Source organism: Larus michahellis, chromosome 5 (assembly GCF_964199755.1).
Source record: "Larus michahellis chromosome 5, bLarMic1.1, whole genome shotgun sequence".
NCBI classification, from domain to species: domain Eukaryota; kingdom Metazoa; phylum Chordata; class Aves; order Charadriiformes; family Laridae; genus Larus; species Larus michahellis.
The window spans coordinates 74,774,133-74,797,823 of NC_133900.1; the positions used below are offsets into that span (position 1 = coordinate 74,774,133).

The window sequence follows — 23,691 nt, forward strand, 5'->3', positions numbered from 1 at the left end:
TTACATGTTAAAAGAAACAACCCACTTACTCATCTATATTCTGTTTTATTGCCCTTCTGGTAATGCCATACGTAGATACCTTGGCTAACCTCATTCTTATTTTGTAGAGGTGCACATGCCAAGAAAAGAGCTGGCCAAGAGTAAAGTCTGCAGAGCAACTTACTTTCATTCACAGGGAATACCCAGCCAGGCAGTGATCCGAGTGATTCATGTGTGAATGTGAATGACTCTGCCCAGGACTAGTGCTCTCTTCGCAATATTCTTTCGCAAACGCTCAGCTGTTGCATATTTTCATACAGGGTCCCTCTTGCCTGGGATAAAAAAACACAACAGCAAGCTCCAGAAGAAATCGGAAACCCAGACTGAAGAATGAGACCACACATAAAATAAACTCTAACAGTAAGTTACACGTCAAGGTAGTATTTATTCTTCAAATGTTTATTATTAATTTGTATTGTAGGAGTCCTTAAAGGCCAGGGCTACTTTGTGCTGACCATTGTGCACGCTTAAGAAAAAGCCTGAGCTCCAAAGGCGGGCCTGTCTGCCTCTACATTTACATTTGTTGGTTTTATATCACTCATTTGACTTTGGATATCAAAGCTTTAGAGGAAATCTCATCCTTCCTTCCTTTCCGACCTGAAATCCCAAGAGCTCCAATTCAAATCTTCTCTTGTATATTTATTGCTTACTAAATGAGATACAGGAACGGATTATAGTTCAGGCTGCAAAATTCTACCTTCAAAAGCTAGGAAATGCCAAATTGAATATGTAATAGCAATTCAGTCCTCTTAGGTATTACATACGTTATGATACAAGACACAATTTTTCTTTTCCCCTGGCAACATTGCCTCATTCAGTGCTGGCAAATGAATCAATGAGCCTCAATATTCTCTTTATTCAGGTGGCTGAATGTACCTTATAGTCTTCCTTCATGGCATACTAGTCATCACTAGGGCGAAAACCGAATATTTAGTTCCTTGTTTTTTCTGTGGTGCTCCTTATTGTTGTATTTGAAGGCTTCATGAACATTTATAAGTTTTTATTCAGAAAATCTCTGGGGTGATTCTCTTTTTACATCACAGGCGAAAAACTGGGGGTGGGGAGTGTGTGGTTTGGACCTCTTGCCAAATGGTGTCATGGATGTTTGCTCATTTCAGAGAAATAAAAAGATTGGGGAAACTGAGGTAGCTTTACAGGGTCTGGAGGCAAGCGTACCCTCAGAGCACACTCCTCTTGCTGTTCCCTGAAGCTTCTTCACCAGTCTTCTCCAATCTCTCTGATGTTCCTCCCTTTGCTTCCTCAATCTCCCTTCCTGAGGCATCTCATCATGGTCCAAGCTCCTTCAGTTTTTAAGTTTTCCTCTCTGAGCTCACAGCCCAAGTGACAACATGACCCAATCTCTCCCTCTCCCATTGTCATGGATGCACTTGACATCCGCAGGAAAAGAACTATGAAAAATATGACTGGAATTTTGAGAGGAGGACTCCAGCGCCTCAAGGGCTAGACCAAATTTCCTCTAGTGCTTTTAAAACCAAGGTCCAGGACTCATTGGCCTGCAGCTAACGCTCCAGGACAGGAATGGCCTCCTTGCAGATATTCTTTCTTCCTTGTAAAATTCCCACCATTTCTGAGGGATGTCTGAGAACTAACTGCCAAGGGACCTTTTTTACTCTTTGTTGTTAAAAAAAGAAAAAAAAAAGAAAAAGAAAAAGAAATTCCTTGCCCTGACCCCCTTTACACAATTTGCAGTGTTGACTCCAAGTTCTGGGAACAAAAAACCAACTTCCTAGATTATTGCATAAGACTTGGAGATTCATCATCTCTGTTTGAGAGCGCATTAAGTATTTGGTGATCCGTGGGTGCTGCTGTAGGATTCACTTATTTCCCAATGCCTTTGCACCAGTAAGAAATACTGGCTGGAGGTAGGATATGCGATAGAGGAGCAACAGCGTGAAGTCTGTCAGGGAGAGTCTTCAGTGCCTCCTGGGCATGCTGTAGCTCTAACTAGAACTACAGCCCAGCTCTAACATGGCTTTTTACCCAGGAAAACCTTGATGCAATCAAGTTGCAGATGAAAAGAGTGTTCCATTAGAGCTGTATTTACACCAAGACTTTCAGTGCTACCTGTATCTTCTGCAGGACAGGCTGGCTCCACAGTGCTTTGTGACACAAGTAACAGAGCATGCGTCAAAATAAGCATTTAAAGAAACCCAAATCTTGGAGTATCCCAGCTCTTCCTCCAAGTGCTTGTTAAAGGAGCATTAAGAAAAAGTGGTGCCTGAAGTAAAAGTGATGGGATGAACCAACAGCAGGCTCTGGTTGTGGTTGCCCTGAGGTGGCTTCCTCTGCATCTCAGTGACTGGTGGGTGCTGCTGAGTGCCTTGGTGGCATGACTCCCAGCAGCAGCGTGGGCTGGCCAGAGCAGCAAGAGACCTCACATTGCTTCCATAGGTGTTCAACTGATAGTCTCTGAGGAGGTTGAAATGCATTTAGAAAGTGTTTGAGAAGGATCCCTGAGGTATCCCTTGTTGCTGTAGAAAGAGGGCATTTTTAGAAAAAGGTGGCTGACTCAGAGAAATTCAGCATGCTGAGTTACAGCAATTGTCAGATTGCCTTTGATTACAATTGCTAAAAGTGAAAGTAATATGGCTTGAATTTGTTGGATTCACTTATGTTTCTTGGATTCAGTTATATTTGCTGTGTTAAAAACCTTTGAAACCATTACAATTGTGATGTAGGATTTTTATATGAACAGCCAAGAGCTGCTCCCCTGGCTCATGTGTGCTTCCTTCCTAGATCACTTCACAGGATCAACCCGATGCGTTGTGTTGCTTCCACATCCCATCCAGAGGCCCATGTCCCACACCAGCAAAGCGTGAAGTAAATTCCCACGCAGGAGAACTTCAGAGTTGTGCAGAGCAATCGGGTTTTCAAACCCTGTGGCTTGCTTCTCCTGTCTGCGTGGCTGGACTTCAGCTGTGGATTAATTTTTTTCCCTAGGGGCAGATTTTTATGCCTGGGAGTGCCCATCCTTTCTGCGGCTCCTGGTTGCAGGCAGCTCCTCCAGCCCCTCAGCTCCGCTGCTGGCAGCCCTCTCCGAGCCGCCCGGGCTTGTGACAGCAGAGGGCAGCAAGAGACAGAGAAGATCGTTTCAATAAATTGGGTCAAGTTCCACTTTCTGACATTTACCCTTCCCATACAGTGGCTGCAAAAATTGCCAGCGGTTCCTCCGCCTGCTCCCCCGTCTCGGGGCTGGGATGCTGCGCCTGCATCTGGGCTCATCCCCGGCAGGGCAATGCTCTTCGCAGGGCCACGGCAAGCAGGAATATGGCCTCGTACGGCCCTGCATCACCAAGCGGGTTAGGAAGGGAATCATGCTGATTTCGGAGAATTTGCCCGGTTACAAGAGCGCCATATGGCATTTTATCATGCTTGTGTTGAAAAGCTATAAAAATCCGAAGTTAGCTATGGTTAGCTTTCACCGCGCAGCAAAATGTATCACTTACTTAACTATGAATAAATAATTTCTTATATAATGATGCGAGCTGCTGGGTTACATTCCTTTCCTCCTCTGCTCTGCACATCTCTGAAGAGAGATGTGTGTTTGGAAAACGCTTTGCGCGGAAGGACAAAGAAAACGGGTCACAGCTACCATGTGATTTTCAACAAGTCATATTTTTTTCCTCTACAGACTCACAAAAATGGATCTTTTTTGCTTGCTTAGCTACTGTTAGATAAACAAAACCTGGGGTAATGCAACTTTCCCTTGATTCTCCTGCCAGTGTGTACCCTAAATGGGTCGTGTTGGTGCAGGGTGGAATCCCAGCTGCTGGTGTCCTCTCAGGTGACAGCACTAAGAAAACTGTTTCCTGGGGGTGAGAGTGGCTGCCCACAAATGTAGGAACTGAAACTGCCCTCACAGTTGGTCTTCATGCCAAAGCACCATGTTGGGAACACGTAAACAATAATGTGTGTGACTTTAAGCGGGTACAAATCAGCTCTGGGATCTGGCAGGAGCAAGTGCAGTGGGGTGGTTCCTCTGCCTGCTTGTCCTTGCAGCCACAGCGGCCATGTCCAGCTTGTACATCGTCTTCAGAAATCATCTTGTTATCTGAAAGGTGAGTGGCCTTAAGCTCTTCACATCATTAAACTTGTCTGGTCAGATGAGTTATTTCCATGCTGAACAACCATTTGCAAAATTCAGCACAATCTTCATGTTAGAGAGACTTCTTAACACCATCAGAAATATTGTGGAGGTTCCCTCCTGTATAATGGAAAGAGCAATTGTGCTTGTGGCCTTCTAGAAGTCTGTTTCTCCATGGTAGGGAAAGAGATGCTTAAAGAAACTTGACAAGTGGTTTGGATGGATTTGAGAACCATGCATGGGTTGTGATAGAGGAGGAGATAGGATATGAAAAACAACCCGAAGGGACCACCACTTTGAATAAAAATATTTTTTGGAAGAAGAGAGTACTTTTGACCTGTTTGTGGTTGTAATTTCTTTTTAATATTGTAGACTGAGACAGAGCACTATCATGTAAGCATGCAGCAGAGTGAAGCTGCCTGGTCTAGTTTCACTGAAACTCAAGAAGTTCATCCGAGTTCAACTGATTCTCAATCAGTTACTACGAAACATTGCTCCTTCTAAGTAGTCACAAGCGTGCTATAGTACATGTTTTGTTTTTTACAGCTAGCGGTAAGCAGGGTGCCCCTCCGCCGAGTGTGGGGTCAAACCCTGGCATTTCTTCCTGCTGTCACTGGCTGGCAAAGTGATAAGGTAGTACTCAGCGTGGCAGAGCACCTTTTGATGACATGCAGCAGATGAGACAGACCTCTGGTTTCGTCCGGTGAAACTGTTCTTATGTTCTTATATAATGTACTCCTAACACTTACTGATTTTTTGTTTAAACATCTTCAGTTTGCACTACCTTCCACACTATTTCAATGTTAAGTGAAATTCTTTGATAAAATTAACTGTATTCAGTGCTGTTACAACCCGAGAGCTGTAAAACGTAGCAGAGGGCCAGTTTACGCCTAAAAGGTCTTCTAACTTTATTTGGTTATTGTTTTTTTTTTTTTCTAATTCAATAGGAGCAGGATTTGGGCCTAAAATCCAGGGCAGGCTTTATGCTGAAGTCAAAGCAGCCACAATCTTTTCACAACCAGGCTGCTTTTGGAGGCTGTGGTCGCTTATATTCCATGGGAATGAGCACGGTACAAAAATCTCAGATACACACCTCTTAACTTCAAGTGACAAAGGTAATGAAATGCTGGGTGACACACACTTCTCTTTATTTTAGACCTACCTTCAGTACCACTGAGTGTTGTGGACCAAACCAGTGCCTTCTCAACCTAACGGAGCTGCCGCTGGCACTGGGGACACAGCCGTGCAGAGCATCCCATTATCCCTCTCTAGGAGCAATTCTTAGAAGTTTTTACATAATGGTCTGCTAAAAAATGCCACTTATGCTGATGTTTTGTGATTTCATTATTGCTCTCAACTGAGAACTTTTCAAGTGGATTTTAGAAGCTTTCCATCTTCCAAGGGGGAAAAAACCCAACTGTAGTGTTTGTTGACCAAAACCCCACATCATGGAAGCACACTCCATTTTACAATATCCATTGTACTTGTGATTTTTCCAAAGATTTCTAATATCTAAAATAAATAGTGGAAATGAAATTTAATTTTAAATTCAAAGAGAATTTCTGATATCAAAAGATTGTAACATAAAACAGGCGATAGACTGAAATTTTTATTCCTTCATCTTAGACAGTAGAAAGTCAATGCTTTTCATAAATTTGGAAATAGATTTGTGGGTTAAATTACATATCTGGTGAAAAAACCACATGTGTAGAGTCTAAGGATGAAAATTTCACTCCTTGTCCCACTCTTGCTACTGAATAGAAATCTGGACCTAGATGAATTTTCACAGAATTTAAGCCATTCTAATATTTTGTAGAAATTAATGAAAATTACTGCAGGGGTGTATCTTGCCAAACTGCCTTGTTTCTCTGTTGTTATTTTCCTTAATTGTTTTCGTCCCTGTTTCCCCCCTGGAGTGCTGCTGCATAGTGAAAGGCCCTACATGCTTGTTAGTGAGCTGGAAGGAGTGCGGTGTACCCTTGCCTTCAGGCATAATGCTGTAACATCATCCCGTATACAATTATCTGCTTACAAAATGTTTCTTTCTCTCACTCTTCATGGCACTTATTATGGATTACTTGCTGAAATTTGTCTTCTCTCCTGGGGCAGGAATCTGCTGCTTGGTAAATTTCCAGAACGTGTCACCCAGGCGTCAAGCTAGGCTCACACCCCTTCATGGGAAAAATCCTTTTCCCCACCTGGAATTTCCCAGTGATTGATTTCCTACAGAGCATCTCACTCCTAAGGGAGTTAAGGATCGGGCTCACCCGCTTCCCGCGTCAGGAACCAGGAGTTTTTTAATAGCCGAATCCTTGTGCTAGGCCAGGTTTCTCCCAAAAGGGTCTGGCTGAACCACTGGGCATGGCATGGCGGAGGTGCAGTCATGAGTTCTGGTTTTAACCCTTTGCTCACTCCTGCACTGTGTGGGCTTGATCAAATCATTTGGGGTAATGTTTTTAAGCATTCCCTCATCTTGACATTTCCCACAATTGACATTTACTCAGTAACCCCTTTCTTTTTCCCTCCTGCTTCCCCTTGCAGGGCTGTTTTCAGAAGAAGTGGCCAGTGATTCTTGTGGGTATCAATCAACAGCTCTGAAAAACAGGTCATAATTCACAGTTAATCCCCCCTTCTAAGCAAGGCTGAAAGCCTCTTTTCTTATGCTAGCCCCACTGGCCCAATCAGTGTGTTTTTTCCCAATATCAGCTATAATCTGTCTCCTAGCAAGTTAAGTTGATTTCTACAATAAAACTGCCCCGGTGATGTTTCTTTTCTGCAATCTGTTAACATCACGAGAACAGAAATTTCCAAACATTTGTCAGAGAAGCACGTTCTCCTTATAGCTATTTACCTAAGAAAAAATGAATTAACTCTCCTAGGTTTATTTTGTTAATGGTGCCTAGATACAGTGCTGTTGGGTACATTGGAAATTAGCCTAAATAGAACTGTCCTGGAGAATTCATTTGGAAAAAAAACTGATTCCTACTAAAAACCTTTAGAGATGAAGATGTAACTTTGTCATCACAAACACTTCTTAATGGGTTCCATTTCAAGTATAAAGCATTTTGCATTTGGGCTAACACCCTTATACTATGTTTCAGTTTGATTTTATTTAAAAGCAAACAGAAAATGCTTGAATAAAACTTTACAGCGGGAATTGATCAATTATTTAATGCATTTATTTATGTTAGGAGGTAAAGGGCCTTTGACTCCTAAGAACACACATGCAGACGGCAAAGGAGGGGCAATTAGTAAGACAGTCTGGCATATGGGAGAGGCATACAACACTAGAAAAACATTCCCAGAACTTCAGTATTACAAATTTTCACATTGTTTTTTGACCCAGGTGCCTAACCAATAATAAGAGTCTCTTAAGATGTTCCTCTTGGGATGGAGAAGACTATGTAGGATCTAGACAGCTTCTCTGATGCTGAACCTACAGACTGAGCATGGCAGAGGTAAAATAAGAGAATATTTCTTCACCTAGAAAATTCCTTGTCTGTTCAACCAGCGATGGAAACTCAGCCAGGCTGCTGTGTTTGGGGCTTGAACTGTGGACCTATCCTTTGCTATGCTGCCTTTCTTTGTCCCAGCAGACACCAGTACGGACTTTTTCTTGGACCTTTCCAACGTTCTTCCTGGTCATTCCTGTATGCCCACTTCCATGTACGTGCTTGTTTATGATTTATAGCATTTGTGACACGTGTTTCTAAAGCAGGTTTTTATTTCAACAGCCTGAGGTCAGTAAGGATCTAGACAAAATAGTAGGCTAACTGCATGTCTGGCCTCATTTTTCTCAAAACATGAGGTGGCTCTTTGGGTTAAAGCTGTCCCCCTTTGCCATGGAAATCAGGTTCAGCAAAGGTCCTGCCTAGGTGATCTGGCAGCTGGTCACCATCGTACCAGCGCTCAGTTTTTTCTTTTCTCTCCTCCCTCCTTGTCCTTTCCATGGGAACAGGAAATTATCAGAGTTTCTGTGAGTCTCCGTTACTGACTTAGTCCTGGGTTGTGTAATTTTTCTTGGCATTTCTTGTGTGTTATAGAACAGCCTGGAGCTATTTCACAATCAGCACCATCTAAAAAAAACCCAACTGTAGAAATACATTGACATTCACAAATCAATCACAGCTAGCCCTTAATCCTAAAGCTCTCTATCAGCATTTTTACCGTCTGACATCCTGCACCTGTTTGTGCCTGGTGTGTCTTTGCTGCCTTCGTTCTCTGGGATTTCTGACTCTTTTCAAGGACGTCAGAAAGTCTTCAGAAGAAGAGCCATGGGTTTTCCTTGGGTGACCCATGCCTGCTTTGTGCTTTTTGGGGAATGCTGAGATGTGCCTGGTTTGGGCAAACTCCTATTGTTTCGACTGGTTTTGAAGTGGAGTTTCATGGCTCCTAGAAGTTTTTGCAGTTATAATTACAGCAGCAGTCCCTCCTATAACGAGATTTCTTTCCATATTTTCGAATCCCATCTACTCTTATACAAGCAGATGTGAATCAAGGGGCCGAGTGCTGTGGGTTACAAACATTGCTTTGTATATTTTGCAGTTAAAAGTGCACAGTTCAGTGTAGAAGCAGTTGTTTTTGGATATCCCTTCAACTGGATTGTTTAATCACTGCAGCGTGCCCTAAATTCCACTGATGCAAAATGGGACTTCAAGGTTTGCCATCTGTTGCTCTGTCAGCATCTCAAAGAAGCCAGAAACTGGAAAGAGAAAACTATTAAGAAAATGTACTTTTCCTGCATTGAAACATGTGCAAGTCACATTGCATGTTGCAATAAAAAGAAATTCTTGATCAATGTTTTGAAAAATCTAAAGATTAAGTATTAAATATTGAATTTTCTCTTTCTTCCCTCCCTCTGGAAATACATACTGCATTCTACTTTGTTCTACCAAAAAGGCCAAAGAGCTGGGGATCAGTGTGTTCTTTGGGATGCAACACCATTGTTTGGGGAAATAAAACACTGGGTCAATTCACAAGGCATTAAACGAAGCTCTTTGGCTCCTGCATGGCATTCCAGCGCAGGCAGTGAGCTGTGGGGAACATACCAGGTAATTCATACCCAAAAGAATTCAAAAGGGAGGCAGAAAAAGCTATTTTTCTGAAGAGCAGAACTTCTAATCCTAAAATAAAAGAAGGAAACTATGCAAACAAGATTTGCCTGTAAGAAAATCACATGCCTTGGGTGTGCTATGGGGTTTGCCCCGTGGCCTATCTGCGTTACAAGGCAGTGTAATGCCCAGATTACGGCATGCATTCATAGGCCTTTTCAAATACTCAAATGTCCTCGATGCTGTAACAATGAGACAAATGCACAGACATACCTCTCACACTGTTCCGTGTCATTTAGGTGAAGCTAATCCTTTTACAGTCAAGATTGTAAATAGCTTCCAACCAAAAGCCTAATTTAGGTATCAACATTTCATTCCGTGTTTATACAGAGCCTGGTGCAATGAGATCCTAATCCCTGACTAGGCTTCTTTAGCAGTACCGCAATATGATTAAGAGATCTTTCCTTTTGTGCCAAGAGTGGTATGGGGCCAAAGGAAAACGGCAGAATCCAAGAAATAAAATGCCTATGGAGAAAGAAGAGGAATCCAGAGTGTGCCTACTCTTTGCATTGTGGTGATTAGGTTTCCACTGATGTCAGTGTTTTTGAATTAAGCTGTCGGTGGTCGATATAAAAATGTACTCAGGGAGATGGAAATAATAATTTTAAGATCCTAGATGGTTATGCTGTAAGATAATTTCTCTTACAAGGCTCTGCGTTTATGCATTTCTGAATGCATGAAGGAAAGTTCTCCTTTCACATCTGAACTTTATAAGCTCGGCAGTTGTGCTGATGAAGTCTTGACTTCACATCTGCAGGTAGTCCTACTGCACTGAGTGGATTCCCTTCTGGGAGTGGAGATATATGGCGTTGGACCATGTGGAAATATCTATATTTAATAGAGAGTGCTCCAGATGTACTAGAACTGTCTTAGTCTGTCCTTTCCACATCCAGTGTCCTCCTGCTGAAAATTCAAAATGATGTATTTATTTATTTGCTTTGCATCCTGGGTGTGCACGTGGCTGACATTATTCTCTTTATAGTTTTAAATTGTGAATCATCACTTACTGATTCCATAGAGATCAAGGTGAAGTAGAAAAAGTAGCTCAACAGTTTATGACTGGCTTTATATAAGGAGCTTCAAATTTTTCACCTGTTTGTTTTCATATTAGTCCAAAGACTTTAGAATGAAGCTTTTTAGACCTTAAAGATTAAATTGTGTGCCCTGGGGTGAAAGCAGATGATGTCTCTGATCCTTGTCAGTATAAGCTGAAGCAAATGCCTTTCTGATCCCAAATCTAACACAACTGCTCTCTGAGCAGATAAGTAAGACATACTGCAGGCTTTATCTGCCATTGCTGCTCTATCACATCCCTTGGAGTGCAGGAAGATAGTCTGACACACCGGGGCCATGTTCATGGCATTTTCAATCCATCCTATAGCAAGCCCAATGTGATGGGATCCTGGCCTGTATCTGGGCCTCTTTAACAAGTGGCTCAGTCATTGTCTGCCACAAAAACGTCTTCCTGAGCTCCTCAGGAGGCCAGCAGAGGCCTTGAACCTTGAGCTATTATTTTGACAGCTGTTTGAGTGTAGCGCCAGGAGCGGGGTGAGTACGTCCAAGCTGGGCACAGGGAGGGGGTCTGTAATGGAGGGGGTCCTGGCCACACGGAGGGTGGGTGCACTGGCCCTCCAGTCTTCACCTCCACCCACTGGGGTTTTGCGTCAGAGCCCCCTCCTCTGGAGCAGTGTGTGATTTGCGCACTGGGTAATCAGTTCCCTGTTCCCCTTACAGGCTGTTTCAAAGTATAAATAGTCTCAGAAGTCTAAGCTCAACTCTCAAACCTTAAGTCTTTTCCAGCATGAGTAAACCTGTACTTTCTTTCTCCCCAGACTATCATAAATCTTATACATGGTGTGTCATGTCTCTTTGAGAAGCTGGATAAGTTCAAAACATTTTTGTGACCTTTTTGTGCTCCCTCTTGTTATTCCCACATCCTTCTGGTGCGCAAGCAGAGGGAAAGAATGAATGTCTCCATAGCAGCTTTACCGAGGCTGTGCACAGGAGCAGGTTCTCTTTGCTACCTTTCTTTGGTATTTCTGTTTGTATTTATCGAAGGGTTATGGCAGCCTCTAGTAGTAGCATTGATGGTTACTTTCAACGATGAGTCAGTCGTGGCTGTTATCACAAGTCTGAGTCTCCCAGTCCGCGGCTGTCATCTGTGTCCCCGAGTCCCAGGTGCAGGTTGGATGGTGACCGTCTGACCTTGCAGTTCAGATCACTCTGCCTCCGCAGTCTGCTATTCTACCATTTTTATTTTGATCTACAGTGAATGCCACCAGCAAATATTTCATGCTTCTAAATGCTTGATAAACTGTTAGTGTTGGCTCAGGGACTGGTCCCTATGGAGCAGGCTGGAATGGCCTCAGTGACAGATACATCTCTGTTAAGACATGATGAGATTCACCGATGAGGAAGGTTTTAGTTATTTTAGTATGTACTCTGTTATTTCTGCATAAAATTCTTTTAAACAAAATATCACCTGCTCCTAAATCAAATGCCTTGCAGAAATCCAAACAGACTATATCAATACACATGACCTTGTCAACTATGCCTGAGATTCCCTCAAAAAGAGGTAATATTTAATGCCTTGATTTTCTGGTATATGGGACAGCATGAGTGCTATTTCATCAAGCATATGATGTACAGCCTGAGGCATTCATAGCTAATGGTGTGTGAAGCTAATGCACTGCTCTTAAAACTTTTTTCTAACCCTGACTAAAGAGCAATACTAGCGTTTTGACGAATGAATGGAAGTAACTGGGCTTCTGAGTAGGCTGAAATTATCATTGCATGCCATGATTTGCATTTTGGAAGGGTGATAGATGAAAACAGGCCACTCATTTACAAATTAATTTGGCTGTTAAATCAAAAAAGGCAAAACTGAAAACAAGACTGTGACATGTCGGGTCTGGCCAACTTTGCTCAGACATTGTGTTTAGGACTGGCTGGCATCTTTTCCCATGTTAAGTAACGATGACCCCATAGTCAGAAAATATATAGAGACTTATTCTTCATTGTTTCTGGTTTCTTGTGTCTGATTTCTGTTTTTATTGCTAGCTGTTCTCTAGCAAAGTGTCAGCTTGGAGGCAACTGGGCTAATGTTGCGGTCCTTCAGGCGTAAATGCCAATACACTTTAATAAAGTGTACAGCAGGCTTCAGTATAGATTAGTGAGCCAAATTCCACTTGTATAACACTGTCTCCCAGAGACCCGCAGTCTGGACCATTACCCAATTGTCAATTAAAATTCCAGCGAGGCAGTGGACTCTTGTTCTTAGGACTGTGGCTGTAATATATTATTGTGTGTCTTTTTGAAGGGGATCTTTGAAACTAGAATAAGCTTTATCCTAAGTAGATCTGAAGATTTTAGTCCAGAAGATATAAACCAGATGATGATATGTCTTAGTTTTTCTTATTCTATTACCATTCCATTCCATTTTTATCCCAGACAGAATTTGCATAGAGACGATGTAAGGGAACTAAAATGGGTACAAAGAAGAGTCAAATGGAAGGTAATATAATTGGTGAGACCTCAAACCTATTTATCAACTGTTTGCATTTTAAGCAGTTCTCTAGCATTCTTTTTATTTCTTTCTTATACCTGTTTCTGTAGGGTGGCATTTAATCAAGCACAGCAAACACTGGCGTAGGCTTGATCCCATTTCTCTTCATCTCGGACCTGGAGAAGCTCAGCTAAAAGACCTATTGCTAAAAAATTGATTCAAGTCTCTCTTCAGAGCGATTCCTTACAATCTGTAGTTCACAGAGTATCCTCCTTTCTGCTCATATCTCAGGGTCATAAAAACATAGAGCTTCTCTAAGGCGGAGGTTGGCAGGAGTGTTCGCTGCTGCTCCCTTGTAGGCAGGCTCTACCCGTGAGGCACACACACTTACCTTAAAAATTACAGTTTCTGCCAATGGCATGAATATTGGTTATGAAATGAATTATTATTTTGTGTGTGTGTGTGATGTTAACACCGCTGAGCCTGTTCTGTTGTGATCCAAACCAAGGGTGGCTCCTGCTGCCTAAGTGAGGCTTCGCTGGTCAGTGAGCGCCAAGAGCCAGGCTGGCAGCTGGCAGGGTTACGTGAGGAACTGGATCACCTGGCAAATAAACTGTCCGCCCATCCCATGTGCAGGGTTACGCTACCCTAACCATCAAGAGACTGAGAAACTACTGTAGAGTTACAGAAGCCTGCGACAGGAAGAAGAAAGCCAGTGAAAGTTAGAGGCTGAAATATAAGACCGAGGGTTTTTTTCCTTTGTTTACTCAATGCTATTAAAATAAATTGGCAGGTTAGCTCATTCTTTCAAAGGCACATATGAATAGCTAACAAAGACTTCAGACTCTGCAGAAAGCATTTATCAACACCTTTACCAAGTGGTTGTTTGCCCACTCTTTTGCTGGATTTTGTTGCTGCATTCCTGGCGATCACTCAGTAGTTTCACAGCAAGAAGCCACCGAATCGCTGCACGTGAAGGCTAAGGCAGCACAAGGAATTTAGCAATGCCTCTGTGCCTACGGACCGCGCAGGGAATTTGGTCATCTAAAGTTCCTATGAGGTCTCTGGAAAATCCCACTTTCAAGAGGCCAGCTCGGCAGTTTTGTGCCCCGATAGCTCTAAGGGGGATGCCGCAGATTCCTCACCCACGGGGCTTCTCATAATGTTAGCAGCCTGGAGAGATTTACTTGCCTAACTGCTAGTGAAATCCTATGGGAGTTAGAGAAACCAGAGAGGAGCAACCGAAGGCGCTACCCTGCTTCCCCAGCTGGAACGAAAGGGATTAACCAGAGAAATGCAGCAGACAGCATATTGAACAGCATGAGCAGGCTCACAGAGTTTCCCTCGGCATTCTGGCTTGACCAGCTCCGGTCCTGGCCAACGGAAGCCACGTGTCAGATGACAAATGTGGCAAAACATAGCGTTGTTTGCTCTGGGCTGTGTGTTTCCTGGATGTGATTATGTGTCTGTGGGAAACAGGTTCCTGCAGCCTTCCTGGCCGATTATGGGCAAACACGGATGGGATGCTGAATGCTGTTTGTGCTGTGGGGCTGCTCGTTCAAATATCATCCCAGGTGGCCTGTAACTAAATATTGTTACCACTTGATTAGAGCTCTCTCTTTAGTATCGACTAGCCACAGAGAAAGGAACCTGTGGTTTTACCTTGATTCTTAGCAGACAGACACCCACATCATAACAAGTAAGCCCCCCAGAGCTCGCCTGTTTATGTGGGAAGCCCCAGATGAGGTACCCAGGCTGGAATGGACAAGTGAGGCATTTGGGAAAGCAGCTAACCGTAATCCTGGGGGAAGTCTTTTGATATCAAGAGGATTGAGCATTGCTGTATTCTTTGTGGTAGAAGACCTGACTTTCAATTTCTTTCTGCTTTCATGTATGATCAATTCCCTTTAACTACTTGCTTCTAATTAAGAAAGGAAAGAAAACACAGTTTTAGTAAAAGATTGATTGATCACACAGTAAAAGCCAAATCCTCCACCAGTATAAACTGTCGTTGTTCTAACGGCTCAAGGGGAGCTTCAGTCATCTGAAGCTCTTCCCCATCAATTTGGACAAGTTAAACCCATAAGCTTGTTGCAGTTCCCAATAATGATCAGCATGTGAGAAAACTGGCTTTGGCCTCTTGGCAGCAATGCATGATTAAATTATTTGAAGCCAAAGTTCAAGGAATGGAGGTCAGTCATAGAGGAGAACAAGTGTGATTCCTATTCTCTGGGCATTTTCTTATAGATGTTCCAGGGTCTCCTACTGAAAAAAAAAAAAAAATCATATCTTAACTTGGGAGATGAGATAGATAACACTATGAAGAATAATTCCTGAAAAGACTTTTGTTTCTTTGCCTTGCCCTGTATAATCCTCAGCTCCACAGCAGGAACTGTGATCGGAGATCTACCGCCTTGAACTAAATGCTGTATAAACGGAGTTTAAAAGGAATACAAGGAAAACAGGAGTCTTCCTCCACAATGTTAATCCATCATTTTACCTTTTAGGTGGAGGGTGTTTCCAACATTCACCTTGGGTAAGAGACCACCTCCAAGGCGCTGAGCTGAAAAGCTGAACGCTCTCTGGAGTTGTGAACATCAAAGGCCACAGTGGAAGTTTTTGAGTATTTACTCATATGTTTTAGATTCATGCTGCAGACTAGAAGCTGACAGGAGGAAAAAAACCTCCATAGAACTCAAACCGCTTAGTAGCTGGTTGCAGCAAAACCCATCAAGGTTTATTTTCATCCTGTCCCAAACTTTTCATTAGTCAGAGTCCCTAAAATCACTTTATATGCTGGAGAGAAAGATGATTGTATAAACATGGGAAGAAATCTTTCCCTTCCTAAATAGAAAAATATGGTCTTTTATAAATGTTGACTTTTCTTTAGGTAGTCTATAATAAATTAGTGTTGATAACAAAAGTAACTGAAATCCAGTACAAAGAGTAAGTGGGTGGTCTGGAAATGAAAGAAAAGCAATATGGATTGATTTAATTTTTTTGTGGAGTCTCTGACAGAGTGAGACTCTGCCAGACATTTTAGCTACATGACAGTTCGACTTTTTTACCTCTCTGATTATTCAGTATAGGATAGTAACTATGGTTGAGATATCTTTGAAAGCTTTGCTGCAGAAAAAGGTCTGAGACATCCCAATAAACTCAGTTGCCCGGTGTTTATCAGAACAGCAAACATATTCATGGAACTGGGCCAATTATAACGCAGGAAAAGAGTACAGGAGGTTTTTGAAGACATACTGAAGATTTTGCAGGTGGAGGAAGATCTGACTATTGATTTCCATTTTGCACATTTAGCAGCTGACGCGAACTCACAAGAGCCACAACAGCACCAAAAGAAACAGCGAGGTATGAATCACACAAAATGTAAGTTGAAATTGGTTGCTTTGAAGTGCTGATCTTGGTTAAACAAAACTGTGGAGAAAGAAGGAAGGGAAAAATAGCTCCTTATCTGTGGCTGGGTACTTCCGAGGGGTTGGTCTTGCCACAGCTGGTAATGCTGCTACTGCTGGGGGAAGGACACTGGGGAGTCGCTTCCAATGGCCCTGGGAGATGCTGTTTATCAAAGAAAAGAACAGCAATGTTACTTGTTGGTTGGTGGTTTGGTTTTTTTTTTCCCTCGGGGAAATGCTCAGGGAAATACAACTTATTGATAAGAGAAATACAAAGGTAACTCTCCCCTAACCTAGGAAAATGGGAATAACAACGTCTGCATAATCTATGTATTCTTGCTTATATCTCATTGAGGAGCTGTCTGCAATCTTGGCTGTTGAATTTTACTGGGTAGGGAGTAGTAAGGATGAAAAAGTGCCGGTATCAAGTTACTGCCTGTCCTAAAAAAAGCACATGCAAAAAAGTTGTCTGGTAAAAAATACTATTGTTTGAGTGTTAACTATTAGACTGTTTGATAAAATATTTGATATATAATTCAATGGCAGCTGTGGAAAATCAAATGTTTCTTTCTGTATTCATTATTTATGCTATTAATAACCCTTTATAAATGTTATTCAAAGAAGATAAAGCAATTTGGTGAGTGATAGGTTTAGTGTAGACATTTCTTTGGTGGAGCTGGTCCATAAAGATAAACTGAACCAAGCATTAGTCAGAATTCACTGATGCTAACGAACAAGGATGATCTATACATGAATAAATTCATGGACACCAGCCTGATTAGTCCCATGAGGCAAATTCACAGGATCAGCCCGTATTTTGTAAGGAACTTTCAATTAGATGATAGATGTTCTTTTTGATCTACAGTATATTATGGACATGGACTGAGACATTCCAGATCTGAGGACTCTTGAGGGAAAGGTTTTGCTGTTTGAACACAGGCCTTCGTGTAAATATCGCAGCTTACCATGACACCTTGTTTACAGCTGGGACCAAAATCTTAACCTATTGGGCTTCCCCAGAGCTGAAGAGGAAATTGAAGTCCAGTTCTGTAAATGTCAGATTCATCTCTAAAAATAAGCACCACGTATAACTTTCAAATCACAGCAGTTCACAGAATCTCCAAGCAATCAAACAAGGTAGCAGGTCTAGTGTTTGAAATCCATCATTTATTGTCAGGTGTTGAAGGGCCAGTGCAAAGCTGGGGGTATATCTACATGTGTGGGGGGTACCTTACCACCCCATTAAGCTTCTTACCGCTATATTTGGACATCAAAAGACTAAAACACATTCTGTAGACAAAGGAATGGCTGGGGATGACTCCATCTCTGATGTTTTTTTTCTCTGCCCTGACTACTTGCTAAAAGACTCACATTTCCATATGTTTGCAAAGCGTATGCCCAGGGCATTCCCCATGGTATACCTGCCCTGGATCAGTTCTCCCAGGACTAGAAAATGTTTGCATGGAGGCATGCGGGCAAGCGTCTTCCTCCAGGTGGATGATGAGGGATGCTGGTGCGGTGAGGAATGGTGTCAGGTCCCTACAAGGCACAGCATGTCTCATGAGCAGCCTTTGCTGGCAAGGCAAGAGATGAGCTTGCCACTGCGTCCTGCGGCTCAGTCATTCAGGCTGGTGCAGTGAATGTCCCTTGTACCACCGGGTTTTCTATATTTGCTGTGATTTAACACTGCAAAATAAAGAGAACAAGAGACTTAGCTATCCTATCCAAAGCCATCAGGACCTAGCCCAGGAAGAAAATGTTGTGGGGATTCTCCCAGCATCTTTAATATTGTCCATGGTATAATACAGAAAAGTCAAGCAACATCATGGGCATCAAAATTTAGTGCTTATTTTCACTACATTGTGCAGGGATGCTGGGAATTGAAATAGTTGGACAAAAATGTAGACCTTGGAAAAAAGCAGGACTGTTACATAAATCCCCAGAATTTCAGTAATAAAATCAAGCTAGAGTGTTAAGCAGATGCCATCAGCTCCCTTTTAAGGCTTAACAGACCAGATAGGTTTTTTTAATCCCTTTATGTTTTATTTGAATGTTGAGTAAACATCTGATCTCTGCAGTGTATGTAGGCTGTGTGAAAGATTAATGTGGAAAAAATCAGCCCCATTTACATACATCTGGACATAATTATTGTGCACTTAGTGCTGGGTACAGATATTGTCGTAATTCCAACCTCAGTGACACAGGAGGCATGGGAGCTCATTAGCTTTTCCCCTTTAGAGAGACAGGTTCAAAACTTACTTTCCAGCTGGAAAACAAACAAGTTTGTTGGGTTTTGCTTATTTACCATGTCCTTGAGGAGTCCCAGAAACATCATCAGTCTCTGCTGTTACAATGAGACCTCTGTGACCATCGGCCTGAGAACATCTTATTTTGGTATTTTGGGAGGTACAGCCCATCTCCTTTCCTGCAGCTTTGCAGGTCAGCCTGGCAGCCCCTCCGCCCATCACATCAGCGTGCTGGCACCCCGCTGTCTGTGAGGGGAGAACATGCAAGGAGGGTTCTTCTAGGATTTGGGTAATTTTCATAGTGACCGAATCAGTGGCCTGACTGCTGCAATTCAGACTTTCTCAGCAAAACTTCTGCCATTTGCTCCCGAGGAGCTGATGGGGGAATGGTGGGAGCACCTGGGGAGAGTGTGTTGGTGGCTCACACTGACCTCAAGGCTTGGGCAGCAGCACCCACAGAGGAGACTTACACAAGAGGCTTAACTGGGGCAGCGTGCAGACGTCAGGGGGAAAAAGAGTGACTGCATTTTGGCCAGGACAGGTTGCCTTGGGACCACTCAATGGCAGGCTATTTTTGCAACAAGACTAGTGATAAAGCAAGAGGGCGTGGGATCATCTGTAAGTCTTCCAATATTTTAGAACAGTGAAAAAAAATGCTCACAGTAGATTTCAAAAATCAATAAGAGAAGCACCATTGACAGTGGGAGCAAGATATGGTCTCCTTGTTATCCAGACATTCAAGTCTGAAGTATATGCTTACGTGCAGACACCACAATAAATGAACGCTTTGTATCGATTATGCAGTAGGCAGCTTAGAACAAGTTGGTTCGAAGGGGTATGTTCTGTATTTCAGCTGCACTTGACATGACAAATCTTCCTCTTGTTTTCAAACGCAGCACTGGCAAGGACACGCTTTGAGCTCATTTACTTCCCTCAAGAAGCAAAAGCAATTTTGGTTTCTTGATCCTGCTGCAATCTATCAAAAACAACAGATATGCCGTGGTCTTTCAGGAAGAGACATGAATGTTTTCCCCTCGAGGCATTTGAAAGCTTGGTTCAAATTTTAAATGAGCAGAATGCTAGCTTGTGAAATAAAATAAAACACCAGGGAAGACACATGAAGGGGTTAAGTGTCAGGGTCAGAAGTAAGATGAGAGTCAATGTATTGATTTCATGATAACGAAATGATGGGTTTCACAGAAAGGATTAATCACTCTGAACTTCACAATCTTGGACAATAAAGGCTTGACTTTAATCTCAGCTGCAAAATTAAGATATAAATTCATAATTTCCCCTCCCTCTGCCCCCAGATTGTTGACTTTAGTCTGGATTTTGATTTATCCTGTAACAGGAGTGGAATCTAGCATTGAAATTTGGATCTTGACCCAAACATGGTGCAGAACTGGACATACTGGAAAAGATGAGATTGTGATATTCTTGCGTCATATTCTGTGGTCAGGTTTTCTATTACATGTAAAAAATGGGAACAGATCCTTCTGTGTGCTGGTTGCTGATACCCCACAAGAGAAGCAAGTGGTCATTTCATCATGTATGGGCAATCTCAAATGCCTGTGCTGCAAAATCCCCACACTGGCCTCACGGCCCCTTGTAGTCCGTTACATCAAATTTCACCTGGCCATACTTATGGAAAACTGCATGTACCAATAAATCAAGTCTTTCATTTGGGAATGCTCATTATGCCTATCTGCCATATCATCATTTCCCCATTATACTCTTTCAGTTGTTCTAAACTGGGGAGAGAAAATGCCCTGGATGAAAGAGAGGGTTTTTTTGCATCATGGAGTAATTTGACCCTGATATGAGCCTAAGCTGTGTGTCTCACTCCTTCCCTTCCCGTAACGTGTACTAAACCCACCCTGCTGCACTGCGTGAAGTTCAGCATGTGTTGCTCCAGACTGTGGAGCAGTTTGGTGAATGTAAGACCACGTTCCTTTCAGCGGTAACTGGATTGGAGGCTCTTGCCCAGGTGCACACCTGTGTCCTTCCACCCCCGTAAGAATATTAGACTCTCAAGCAACCTTTGGTCCAACCAGACACATACTGGGAATATTTGGCTGAGGAAACCAATCTACAGTAAAGCCCTTGAAGTGCATACATCCATCATAGCCCCATCTGCTTCCTTCTACTGATCCATTCCTCCTGGGAAAAATTGCTTGCTCATGTAGAGTTACCACGGAAGCCTTAAAAGTGCAATCACTCCTGATTTTGCAAATGCCCAGGCAAGCAATCTGCTGCAAAATCATATCATGGAAGTGGATGGTCTGATTGCTGTTGCCAAAACATAGTGCATGGCAAATATTTTCCTTCATGTGGCTGTGCTTCTCTGGCCAAACTTTTGAGTACAGGGAGGCCATGGTGGGGAGACTAACAAGGAAGGAACCAACAGTTCTGTGCAAGAATGAGCTCTGCAAGTGGTCTGCAACCATCTGCAGGGCAAGGAGACCAAATGTTGTGCAGGAGGTAGAGTTGTACAAAAGCAGATAGGATAAGGAAATGAAACTGTAGGGCTCTTGATGGAGTCCTGAAACTGGGCTTTGTAGCTTAGGTTACATTCCAAAGAGGTTACAGATAGGTGGCAAGGAACGTATTCTCACATCCAACAGGTCAGCAGAGCTCATGGTCTTCTGCTGCTTCTACAGATGGGTGGTGAGGAAGGTGTTCTCACATCCAACAGGTTAGCAGAGCTTGTGGTCTTCTGCTGCAATTGCCTTAGGACATGGCTGCATGTATTTTCAGTGTAGACAAAAGTATGACACGAACATGGACATTTCAAGTATGTGCATAGCCAAAATTTAGGTCATATGTTCCTTCTGAGGACTGAATGAATAGTCTTTTCAGTCTCCTCCTGTGGGGCCATGCTTCACCACATCCCCAGTGTTATTCTAAGTGCTGTAATTATGCACACGCAACACACAAATCATGAGTAGCAAATCTCATGAAACTGGGTTTCAAGCTGAATCTGTCCCCAGGGTGCAGGTTTCCCAATTCCTGGGATAAATATACCTTTGGACACATTTTTTGCAGGGCTTTGTGGATAAGACCATAAATGGTAATTACAAGAGTAACTTGAAACATTTTTCTCATGAGCAAAGAATTAATTTACTAGGACTATGTTTGGCGTGTATGAGGACATCCCTGCTGGTCATTTAACGGTAGCAATTCATGTCAACTGTGTGGTTGTTTATCTAGCAGAGGAAGATTTTACGTTAAATGCTCCTTCATAAAATAAATGTTTTTTTCATAAAATGTATGTGTATATGCACATGGATGGTGTTTATTCATCTCCTCCAACAACTGCAGACGGTGAAAAAATGGCTGTTGAAACTTTCTTTACTGAAGTCTCAATTTTTCCCTTTTAATTTTTAGGTCGAGAAGAGCTGGTAACTGTGCCCTCTCCAATAAAAATAGCTTCTGGCAACAACATGTATGAGATTAATAATTTGTTAATCTTCTGAAAGAACGAGGAGAACAAGGGGGACGTGATGGAGCCACAATGACACGAGGGCCAGGATTTCACCGCTAGGGAGTGTAATTCTACTAGGTAATTTGACCTTTCCTGCTCCCCGAGAAACTGATCCAAGGTGGGGAACTCAGAAATATCCAACAGCTTGAACAGCATTGCCTGAAGTACTTTCTTTAGGTTTTTAATCAAAAGGCACATCAAGGGTGTACTGTATCCTTGGAAGATAAATGCATTGCTTCCTCTGTGCATTCCTTAGCATGAGTTTCAGGAGGCATTTTGCAAAGTAAGATGTATGTAAATTGGAATAAGAGTGTATATCGAACTTATCCTTGAGACAGATGGTTATGCATTCAAATTTAAATTTTAAGCATTTTAATAAAAGAAGCCAGCTGAGATGCACTTATATGTATTTTTAAATTTTGTTTTCAACTATGTGTTCTATCACTGTGCATTTCCCCTGGGCTGATGCCACAATTTTTACCTTAAAGGTAGTTCTTTGAAAAAAATTCGCCTTTGCTTCTGCTGATGTGGCTCCAAAACTGCGTTGCCGAAGCCGCTGCTGTGCCACGGTGTAACGATAAGCAAAACAGGCATCCAATGGTTAGAGAAATGGGGAAAATCTCTTACTTCCATGCAATGTCAATTCTGTTCACTTGTGTGTATCTTTGTCATGAGGTTCACAAGGGGATTCTTCACTTGACCACTGCAGCCTGCCTGTGTTGGCATCCACACACAGCTTTAGGTCTCTTTCAGAGGTCACACGCTCAGGCCTGTCACACCTCACTCGCTGTGCCAGGGACTTCCCTGCCTTGCCACAGCCTCACTCCTCATTGCTGAACAGAGGGGTGAGGCCGTAGCTGGCAACAAGAAGCAAGAAGCTATTGGCACCTGCAGTGCCCGCTGGAGGGCATGAGCCCTGAGGGGGCCCTGGGAGCCCACAGTGTGGGTCTAGTCACAGCCTGGTGCTGGTGGAGCAAATAAGGGGTCTCAGGTCATCTCCTACTGCCACCAGTAGATGATGTGAGGAGCCTGTGAAGTGCAGAGTCACTGCTGTCAGGGGCTGCAGACCAGGAAAAAAATGCAGCTTGACATCGTGTCTATGGACAACCTTTGTAGCCTATGTTCAAACTAGTCTCCAGCTGAGCTGGAATCACCAAAAGGAGCGCTGAATCTGGGGAAGAATAAGGCTACTAAGTATACTGCAGGGATGTACTGGTAAGGGATTGTTAATGGCTCCTCCATGTGTATACAAAAAATACAGCACTGGTGCCTGGAATTTCACAGGTTTAGGAAAAGGCTGGCTGAATTGTGTATCTGTTTCTTACCACTCGTCTGCCATAAAGTATTTTGGGAAAGATTTTATATGACAGGATCCATCAAGCACTTAAATGCTGTCCTTGGGAATCTGGGAAAGGGTCATCACATATCCTGAAACCTGGGCCAGACTGCGAATGTGGTCATGCCTCTAACAGCATCCTTGAAAACATGTCTTAGTTCTGAAGGTAGTGAGAGAAATTCATTTTGAATGTAACTGCATGGATTTTACTGGGTTTTCTATAAGCTGAAGCTGACCAAGTCTTTCTCTGATGGAATTTTAAAACTTTGCAGTGAATTGAGATATACGTAATCCAGAACATCCATTGGTGTTTTGAAAGTTTTGCTCCGTTCTTTCGTAACAAAGCTGGTATAAACTTGCATCTCACATACAGTAAATGCAGCAATTATCTCAGTTATAGCATGTTCCAAAGGACATGCTGTTCCATGATTGACCATTAAAATACCAAACCAATTATG

At 42.7% G+C, this 23,691-nt stretch overlaps 1 long non-coding RNA gene across 1 annotated transcript in view; it reads left to right on the top strand.

The window, feature by feature from the left end:
- LOC141743563 (uncharacterized) overlaps positions 1–23,691 on the top strand; it is a 39,114-nt gene that overhangs the window by 11,689 nt on the left and 3,734 nt on the right. Inside the window, exons 2-3 of the long non-coding RNA XR_012587108.1 lie at positions 300–399; positions 21,801–21,975. This is a non-coding gene — a long non-coding RNA (uncharacterized LOC141743563). The remainder of the gene's footprint in view (positions 1–299; positions 400–21,800; positions 21,976–23,691) is intronic.